The sequence below is a fragment of the Primulina huaijiensis genome, chromosome 10, assembly GCF_012295235.1.
Source record: "Primulina huaijiensis isolate GDHJ02 chromosome 10, ASM1229523v2, whole genome shotgun sequence".
Lineage (NCBI taxonomy): Eukaryota > Viridiplantae > Streptophyta > Magnoliopsida > Lamiales > Gesneriaceae > Primulina > Primulina huaijiensis.
This window is the reverse complement of record NC_133315.1, coordinates 7,761,316-7,772,324: the sequence shown is the minus strand read 5'-3', so window position 1 is coordinate 7,772,324 and position 11,009 is coordinate 7,761,316. Positions and strand designations below refer to the sequence as shown.

General features: G+C 30.7%; 1 non-coding gene across 1 annotated transcript; it reads left to right on the top strand.

Annotated features, from left to right (window-relative positions):
- Positions 1 to 6,093: 6,093 nt before the first annotated feature.
- On the top strand, positions 6,094 to 6,204 carry LOC140987051 (small nucleolar RNA R71). The gene has a single exon (XR_012177052.1). It is a non-coding gene; the product is annotated as a small nucleolar RNA R71 (small nucleolar RNA).
- Positions 6,205 to 11,009: the final 4,805 nt, after the last annotated feature.

The following is an 11,009-nucleotide window of genomic DNA, read 5'->3' as shown; positions in this document are numbered from 1 at the left end:
TGTAGTAAATCAATAAGTTCACCTTCACTTATAGCAGAAACTAACATCCTTCACGAAGCTAATGAAATAAATCCCTGTTCCACAACATCATCAAGAAACGATAGCAGTTTATCATAATAATTGTTAACATTTAACAAACCAATTGGCTTATTGTGGATATTTAATTGTGCCCAACAAACAGTAATAAATATTTCTTTCAAAGTACCGAAACCTCCTGGCAAAGCAATTAAAGCATCTGAATGTTCAATCATTTGAGTAATTCGTTTATACATGTTGTTCACTTTCATTTCTTCTCCTATTGTTGATCCAGTAAGAGTGGCTAAGGTAATCGGAATAATTGCTAAGACTTCACTTCCACATGCATGCGCAGCTTTTGCAACTTTTCCCATGAGGCCAACTTCACCACCACCATATACCAAATGAATCTTTTTTTAGCAAGTGTTATTCCAAGCTTTTCTGCTACTTCTTCATAAATAGAATCTTTTCCTGCACTAGATCCACAAAATACACAAATATTTTTTATTTTACTTACCATGGACATTGACATGTTGAGAAATATGTTTCTGTAATTGTTAGATCACAACATATAAATTTATAAGCGTAACATGTCAAAAGTCAATATTTGAATAGGAAATTATTATTATTAAAAGAAAATAAAAATGAAAAAATTAAAATACATATATACAGCGTAGTTGTGATTGTGGCTCACATCTTCCTCTGATTTTACGTTCAGTAACGACTTCAACGCCTTCTATGAGTCGAGGATATGCCTCCCATCTAATTTTCTTATAAATTGGTAAACAGGGTCTTTTAACGTCAGATTCCTAAGACAAAATTGTATATATATATTTACTTATCTAAACAGATATGCGTTACTACAGTAGGATCTTTGTAAGACTGATTCCACCGTCCATATTGATATTCCTCATGTCGAAATTGCCACCATAGTTTAAGAAGTTTATTTTGCACGTACCCACTAGAATGCGTATCAAGAACTTCTAGAAAATTATCCAAAGGCTCTTTACTCAGACCATTCTTAATGAATAAAATTTTATCTTCTCTATTCATTAATGTCATTCCAACATTTTTGCATTTCCCCTTACAAGTCCACCTTGCACATTTATGACATCCACCTATACGTTTAGCTCTTCGCTTTTTGGCATATGTGCTTTTACCAAATCCTGGCATATGTCTTATTATTATTTCACTTGCTTCCCCAACCAATCGGACTTTTGCTTCAATTATCAAACGAACATCATTCGGTATGCCATATAACATCATCAACCTTAGTCGCTAACATCTAGCTTTATAAATTTTTTTCAACGCATTATCAGGTAAACAAGTAAAATATTTACGAAGATTCACAATATAAGCATCCATATTATTATATTATTTATATTTCAATTATTTTGGGAAAACTGAAGAAACCGACTTAAACAGTCACGGAGTACCGTTATCCGCCACTTACCCGAGAAATGAACTAGAATCTGCAAAAACAAAATGAAAATATCAAACAATTACTGTGGATCATATAAAGACATAAACTCATCATTAAGAATTTCATTTTTTATAAAAGACTTAAGCCTTTGCCCATTAACTTTAAACACGTTATTATTTTTAGGATTTTCAATATCAACAGCACCATGAGGATAAACAAATTTAACTATAAATGGTCCTGACCATCTCGATCTTAGTTTTCCTGGAAATAAATGCAAACGAGAATTATAAAATAAAACTTTTTGTCCAATTTCAAATAACTTTCTCATAATATTTTTATTATGAAAGGCTTTAGTTTTATCTTTAGAAATCTTTGAATTTTCATATGCATCATTTCTTAATTCTTCAAGTTCATTTAATTGCAATTTTCTTAATTTAGATGCATCATCTAAATTAATATTAAATGCTTTAATTGCCCAATAAGCTTTATGTTCAAGTTCAACCGGTAAATGACAATGCTTACCAAAAACTAACATATATGGTGACATCCCTAATGATGTCTTAAATGCAGTTCCATATGTCCATAATGCATCAGTTAATCTTAAAGAACAATCTTTTCGATTTGGATTAACTGTTTTTTCTAAAATTTGTTTTATTTCGCTATTTGCAAGTTCAACTTGACCATTACTTTGAGGATGATATGGGGTAGAAACTTTATGTGTAATGCCATATTTTCTTAACAAAGAAGAAAATGAATTATTTATAAAATGACTTCCACCATCACTAATTATTGCTCTAGGTATTCCAAATCGACTAAAAATATTTTCTTTTAAAAATTTTAGAACAACTTTATGATCATTAGTTCTACATGCAATTGCTTCAATCAATTTTGAAACATAATCAACAACGACAAAAATGTACGTATATCCAAAAGATAATGGAAATGGACCCATAAAATCTATCCCCCAACTATCGAATATTTCAATAATTATGATTGGATTTAAAAGCATCATGTTTCGTTTTGAAATTGTTCCCATACAAGATTTGCAAAATAAATGCATATCTTTGAATAAAGACGGCCAATAAAATCCACATTATAAGATTTTTGTACCTGTTTTGTTGGATGAAAATGACCTCCACATGCTTCAGAATGACAAAATTTAATAACATTACTTACTTCATTATCGGGTATGCATCGTCGAAAAATTTGGTCAAGACAATACTTAAACAAGTAAGGATTATCCCAATAAAATTTTTTTACTTCTATCAGGATTATCCCAATAAAATTTTTTTACTTCTATCAAGAATTTATTCTTGTCCTGTGAATTCCAATGGGCTCATTATTCTAGATAAATGATCGGATACGACATTTTTTTTCCTTTTTTATCTTTAATTATAATATCAAATTCTTGTAATAATAAAATCCACCGTATTAATCTTGGCTTAGCATCTTGTTTAATTAATAAATATTTTACGGCAGAATGATCAATGTAAATAATAGTAGTAGAACCAATTAAATAAGATCGAAACTTATCTAATACAAATACTACTGAAAGTAATTCTTTTCAGTAGCTCAATACTTTATTTGGGCACTATTTAAGGTTCTACTAGCATAATAGATTGCATACGATTTTCCTTCTTTTCTTTGTCCTAACACAGCTCCTATAGCATAATCACTTGTATCACACATTAATTCAAATGGTAAAGACCAATCTGGAGGTTGTAAAATAGGTGGTGTAATTAAAAGATTAATTATTTTTTTAAAAGTATTTTCACATTTCTGAGTCCATTCAACATGTGTATCTTTTGTTAAAAGATTTGAAATTGGTTTAGATATTATGCTAAAATTTTTTATAAACCTTCTATAAAATCCTGCATGACCCAAGAATGATCGAACTTCTTTGACCGTTTTTGGTGATGTTAAATTAGCGATAACATCAACTTAGGCTTTATCAACTTCAATTCTTTTTTCAAATATCACATGACCCAAAAAAATCCCAGATTTAACCATATAATGACATTTTTCCCAATTTAAAACAAGATTTCTTTTCTTCGCATCTTTTTAATACTTCTTCTAGGTTTTTAAGACAATTTTCAAATGAGTTTCCAAAAACAGTTATATCATCCATAAAACTTCTACAAATTCTTCAATCATATCACTGAAAATACTTAACATGCATCTTTGAAAAGTAGCCGGAGCATTACATAAACCAAATGTCATTCTTTTAAATGCAAAAGTTCCAAAAGGACAAGTGAAAGTAAATTTTTCTTGATCTTCTAATGATATAGGTATTTGATAAGACCCCGAATACCCATCAAGAAAACAATAATAAAAATTACCTGCTACTTTTTCTATAATTTGATCTAATAATGGTAGTGGAAAATGATCTTTTCAAGTTGCATCATTTAATTTTCTATAATCAATACACATACGCCAACTAGATGGAATTCTAGCTTGTAATAACTCTCCTTTTTCATTTTTTTATAACAATGATGCCCGACTTTTTAGGTACTACTTGTGTTGGACTTACCCATTTACTATTTGAGATTGGATAGATAATTCCAGCGTCTAATAGTTTTAATACTTCATTCTTAACAATTTCCTTCATATGTGGATTTAACCTTCTTTGTGGTTGTTGATATGTTTTAGCATTTTCTTCCAAGTGAATTTTATGTGTGCAAATTAAAGGATTTATACCTTTTATATCTTTCAAAGTCCATCCAGTTGCATTTTTATATTTTTTAAGTAATTTAGTTAAATCTTCTTCTTGATTTGGTAGAAGAGTGGAAGAAATTACAACAGAAAATATTTTATTTTTACCAAGAAATACATATTTGAATTCGAATGGTAAAACTTTTAATTCAAGTTTTGTATTATCATCTTCTTTAAAATAGACTCAAAACTTTCTATTGAAAAAACTTCAGATTGTTGATTTAAGTTTTCTTCTTGTATATTTTCTTCCACAATTGTTTCAATTCCATTATCTTATTCATTTTCATTAATACTTTGTTGTTTACATAAATTGAACACATTAAATTCTAGAGTCATATTTCCAAAAGACAATTTCATTATTCCATTTCGACATTTAATTAAAACATTTGAAGTTGCTAGAAATGATCATCTCAATATTACTGGAATCTCATTATGTACTTCTATTGGTTGTGTATCCAAAAAAATAAAATCTACAGGATATATGAATTTATCAACTTGAACCAACACATCTTCTACAATGCCTCTAGGTATTTTGATTGACCTATCCGCCAGTAAGAGAGTAACAGAAGTGTGTTTTAAGTCTCCTAAATTAAGTTTTTCAGAAACTGAATAAGGAAGTAAATTCACACTTGCTCCCAAATCTAACAAAGCTTTTTTAATTTTATTTTCTCCAATAATACATGAAATTGTTGGACAACCAGGATCTTTATATTTTAAACTAGAATTGTTTTGAAGAATAGAACTTACTTGTTCAGCCAAGAATGCTTTCTTCTTCACATGCAATTTTCTCTTCACAGTACATAAGTCTTTTAAAAATTTTGCATATGAAGGTACTTGTTTAATATCATCTAATAATGGAATATTTATCTTTACTTGTTTAAAAACTTCATACATATCAGAATCATTTTTTTGTTTTTTTATGATTTGTTAATGCATGAGGAAATGGTGGAGGTTTATTTGATTCATTTACTATTTTAGATGATTTATCATTCAACATATTATTTTTAGAAGTTAAGGTATCATTATTCTCAAAAGTATCAGGATTATCATCCTTACTCTTTGATTTTAAATGATCCTTATTTTCATTACTAAATGAATCATTAACTATTTTACCACTTCTAAGGGTAATAACAGATTTTATTTGATCAACTTTATTATTATTTAATTCTTGATTTTGTTTTTTAGGATTAGGTTGAGGTTAAGATGAAAATTTTACTTTTTCATGAATATTAAGTGCAGATGCAAATTTTGCAAGAGTTTCTTTCAAATCACTCATAGATTGACTGTTTTGAATATTGATAGACTCTTGCTTTTGGATAAATGCATGAATTACGTCTTCAAAGTTTTTTCTTGGAGGTGTAACATAAGTAATATAACCTTGATGATTTTGGTTATTTTGATAATGTTGTTGTGAAGGTTGTGTATTATTATCATTCCTCCAACTAATATTAGGATGAATTTTCCATCCATGATTAAATGATTGTGGAAAAGGATCTAATATTGGTTTTTTATAATTGTTAACATACTTTTCTTTTTGATGGAGACATTCTTAAATGAAGGTAATGTTGGACAATCTTCTGTTGAATGATCATGTGTATCACATATATGACAAACAATTTCTTGAATATTTTTAATTGACCACTTTTTTCATTTCTAATGACTCAATTTTTCTTGCTAAAGATGCAAGTTTAGCTTGAATATCTATATCATCTTTAAGATTATAGATACCACTCCCATTTGTTGAATTATTGATTTTAGTTGTTGGTGGTTCTATTGTGCCTATATTATCCCAATTTTGAGCATTTTCTGCTAATGAATCCAAATATACCATAGCTTCATTTGAGTTTTTATCTTCAAAAGTTCCATTACACATGAATTCTATCATTTGCCTATCTTTAGGTATTAGACCTTCATAAAAGTAAGAAACTATTCTCCATGTTTCAAAACCATGATGTGGGCATGTATTAAGTAATTCTTTATATCTATCCCAACATTGATAAAATGTTTCTCCTTGTTTTTGAGAAAAAATAGTAATTTATCTTTTAAAAGAGTTTGTTCTATGGGAAGGAAAAATCTTTTTAAGAAATTGTTGTTGCATTTCTTCCCATAACCTTATTGAACTCGATCTCAAATTTTGTAGCAATGTTTTAGCTTTATCTTTTAAAGAAAAAGGGAAAAGCTTTAATCGAACTATATCCATGCTACAATTTGATCATTATAAGTGTTACAAACTTTTTCAAATTCTCTTAGTTGTAAATATGGATTTTCAGAATATAAGCCATGAAAATTCGGTAAAAGTTGAATAATTTGATGTTTAAAGTTGAAATTAGATGCATCAGGAGGAAAAACTAAACAAGATGAGGCCATAGTTCTAATAGGGTTCATATGGTGCCTAAATGTTCTTAATTGATCATGTTCTTGATTATTATTATTATCATTATCATTATCTTGATTATTTGAATTATCATCCATGTTTAAATTATTTTCAGATACTCGAATAAGTCTACCACTTTTTTACGACTCCAAATACTCATACAAGTAAAAACAACACAATACTTATAAATAAAACATAAATAACAAATATAAACTTAATTTATACCTCCCCAGCAACGACGTCAAATACTTGCTACTATTTAAATTATAATTCACCCAAGTATAGGTTGCCTGCAATTAACATATTTCGTAAGTACGAGATCGATCCACAGAGAGGTTATTTTAAGTTTAAATTAATTAATTTTTAAATTACCAAATGTAAAAATGAAGTTTAAAAATTATTAATTTTGTCAATGATCAAAGATTTATTCTTGGTTTATGTAATATTATTTAACTAAAAGTAAAACAAAGGAAACCACCATAAATAATGGTTCCAAGAAAATTAAATATTTAAACACACACCTAATATAATATAGTTCACTCTATAGAAAATACCGAATTCACCGATATTTTATATATAGTACCTATGATTATATATATAACTATATAAATATATAATTTCATAACGTAAATGTTAAATTAAATCATTATATTTCACTTAGAACAACCGGCAGAGCCACACTATCGTCTAAATGAAATATATGATATATATATTTATAATATAACAATATTAATAATTGATGAAATATTTATTGTATCAAAATTTAAACAACAAGTCAAGATAACCACTTCAATGGTATCAAGCATTTGATATAAATTGATAACAACAAATAATTCATTTTTATACCTACAATAAAATGAAGTTAGCAAAATGAAAAGAAATAAAGAAAGACTATACAAAATATAAAAAATTTTACTTCACCAAGAATTCATCCTCTTCACCTTGACATAATAGATTTAGCTTTCCATGAGCTTACTTTTGATCAACACTAAAATCATCACTCATAGTTGGGAAAATGAAAAATATATTGGAACTTAGAACTTTTATACACACTCACACTATATTTTACAACGAGATAGAATGATTCTCAAGCTAGCACAAGGCCTCTATTTATAGGCCAAATGAGAGAAAGGGTCAAAAATTCGATTAATGCCATGTAGTTGTAATAGTAGTTTTTGTCTCCTCCAACTTCAATTTCATTGCTCTTCTTTCAATACTTTGTTCCATGACTTTAATCTTCGAGTCTGACTTTGCTCAAAACAGCAAACATGTAGGGCATTGTCTGTAGATGAATTTGGCGACTTGGTTCACCTCATTTGGTTAAATATTGAATTATTTATGATTTTTTTATTATAAGCTGATCATAGTAAAAGTAAATCTGTCCTCCTTTTGATATTTGCACAATTTGATCATCTTAATGAACTTTTTAGGCAATCATGTCTTCTAAAAAGTTGTAGATAATTTCTCAAGGATTCTAAACATGTTTGAATCAGCTCCATTTGAATTTTCTAGCTTGAGTTATCATTATTTTACCAACACGTAGAAAACCTGAAAATAAAACATATTTAGTAAGACATTTAAATATAAACAAACAATACTAAAATAACATAATTTTATAATTGTAATGAAACTTAAATTTTTAAAATACAGGTTTTAACATATAATAAATTATTAATTTTAAGTTTCATCAGGGACCGTTCCTATATCTAAAGCACCTTATCGTCTAACACCTGCTAAAATGAAAGAACTAAAAGATCAAATCCAAGAATTTCTAGACAAGGGTTTTATTCGCCCTAGTTATTCTCCATTGGGCGAACCGGTATTATTTGTGAAGAAGAAAGATGGTAGTATGCGTCTATGCATTGATTATCGAGAGCTCAACAGGGTCACTATCAAGAATAAGTATCCACTGCCTAGAATTGAAGATTTATTTGATCAGTTGCAAGGAGCATCGATATTTTCTAAGATATATTTTCGATCTGGGTAACATCAGTTGAAAGTGAAAGAGTCGGATGTTCACAAGACATCATTTCGTACTAGATATGGGCACTACAAGTTTATGGTAATGCCATTCGATCTGACTAATGCGCCAGCGATCTTCATGGATCTCAAGAATCGCGTATTTCAGTCGTATCTAGATCAGTTTATTGTAGTCTTCATCGATGATATGTTGATCTATTCAAGGAATATAGAGGAGCATAGTCGTTATTTGAGGACAGCACCGCAAGTACTACAAGACAGAAAGCTTTATGCAAAATTTAGCAAGTGCGAGTTTTGGCTTGATAGAGTGGCTTTCTTATGCCATATCATTTCTAGTGATGGCATTGATGTTGATCCAAGCAAAGTTGAGGCAGTGAAAGAGTGGCCAGTACCAAAGAGTGTTACGGAGATTCGCAGTTTCTTGAGACTAGCTGGCTATTATTGCAAGTTTATTCAGTGGTTCTCATCTATAGCGGTACCCATGACCGCTTTGACAAAGAAGAATGCAAAGTTTGTATGGAGACCCGAGTGTTAAGATAATTTGACAAGTTGAAGCAAGCCTTGATTTCAGCGCCAGTGTTATCTATGCCATCAGGGCAAGGAGAGTATGTTCTATATACCGACTCTTCTACACTTGGATTGGGCGCAGTTCTGATGCAAAATGACCGAGTTATAGCTTATGCGTCGAGACAGTTGAAAATTCACGAGAAAAACTACCCTACTCATGATCTTGAGCTTACAGCAGTGGTTTTCGCGTTGAAAATTTGGAGACATTACCTTTATGGGAAGCAGTTGCAAAAATGGAGAGTGAGAGATGAAGCCATGGGCCGGAATTTATATTCAGAGATGGATGGTATAGTTCGATATCGAGATCGGTTATGGGTTTCTAGTGACGATTCTTTGAGAGATCTTATTATGAAGGAAGCTCATGACACACCGTATTCCATTCATCCGGGTAGCACGAACATGTACAAAGACTTACAGTCATTATATTGGTGGCCAGGCATTAAGAGAGACATTTTGAGATTTGTTTCGGAATGTTTGACTTGTCAGCAAGTTAAAGCAGAGAATCAAAGGCCAGCAGGGAAATTGAAACCACTTCCTATTCCTGAGTGGAAATGGGAAAACATTACTATTGGCTTTGTTGTGAGATTGCCAAAGACTATTATGCGTTTCAATGCTATATGGGTGATAGTCGATCGTCTTACGAAATCAGCGCATTTCCTACCTATTAAGTCGACATTCACCATGATTCAGTATGCAGAGTTATATATCCGAGAGATAGTTCGGCTGCATGGGATTCCAGTGTCTATTGTTTCTGACAGAGATCCGAGATTTACATCATCTTTTTGGAAGAGTCTACATGCAATGATGGGGACCAAGTTATTGTTCAGTACAACATTCCATCCTCAAATAGACGGTCAGTCCGAAAGAGTTATACAGATTTTGGAAAATCTACTGCGAGCATGTGTTATTGATTTCCAAGGCAGTTGGGAACAAAGATTACCTCTAGTGGAGTTCACCTACAACAATAGCTATCAATCATCTATCGGGATGGCTCCGTTTGAAGCACTGTATGGAAGGAAATGTAGATCTCCTATTCATTTGTTTTCATTATGCATAAAACTGTATTTTTAAGGATCGTTCAAGTTTCGATCGAGGAACGGAGACCGGGGGCTGAAAAACGTAAAATGTTTTTATTAAATAATTAATTTTAATTATTTAAAATATGAGTTATGCTTTTTCATATTTTTGAAAATAAGGGGTTTTGAGGTGATTTATACGCCGGGACGTAAATTTTATCGGTGTTGGTTTTTCAACAAAAATAAGAGCTTTTTGGCAACCCGGCTAATAAATTCACAAACTTATTTTAACAAAACCATTTTTAATATTTAAATTAAGTCCTAATTAAGCACTAATGGGCCTAAGGCGTATGCTTAAAAGGCCTAAGATTAATTAAGGATTTAATTACTATTTAATATGCAAATTACACCCCACAACCCTACACTTTTTCACACACCACTTTCTGAAAAATCTCTCCCAATCACACGACAACACACACTCCCAATATTTTGAAGAAAATTACGAAGGAGCTTCAAGGATTCAGCCTAGGGTCGTTCCTCTTCGTCGTTCCTCAATCGCCATCAAATATTCGTGCGTTTAAAACGCAAAGGCACGCCATACATATCTTTTTCTAGTCTACCACATCGTATTGGTGTTTAAAATTATGTTTGCATGAAAAGCTTGAAGTTCATATTGAATTTTCGTACTATTGCTTAACCATGTGTAAAATTCAGGATTTAAGGTTTCAAAAACATGTTTTTATGTGCTTCAAAGAGCTGCCATGAGTAGGACATGATCAAGCCAAATTTTTACATGATATAGAGTCTTAGAACCACACCCTAAACACTGCATAATCGAAGGAAACATGCTGGTGCGAAAATCTCTCATGGGAGTCTTAAGGGTTCGAGTTTCTTGTACGGGGGTTGGCTTGGTCTTGGCTTG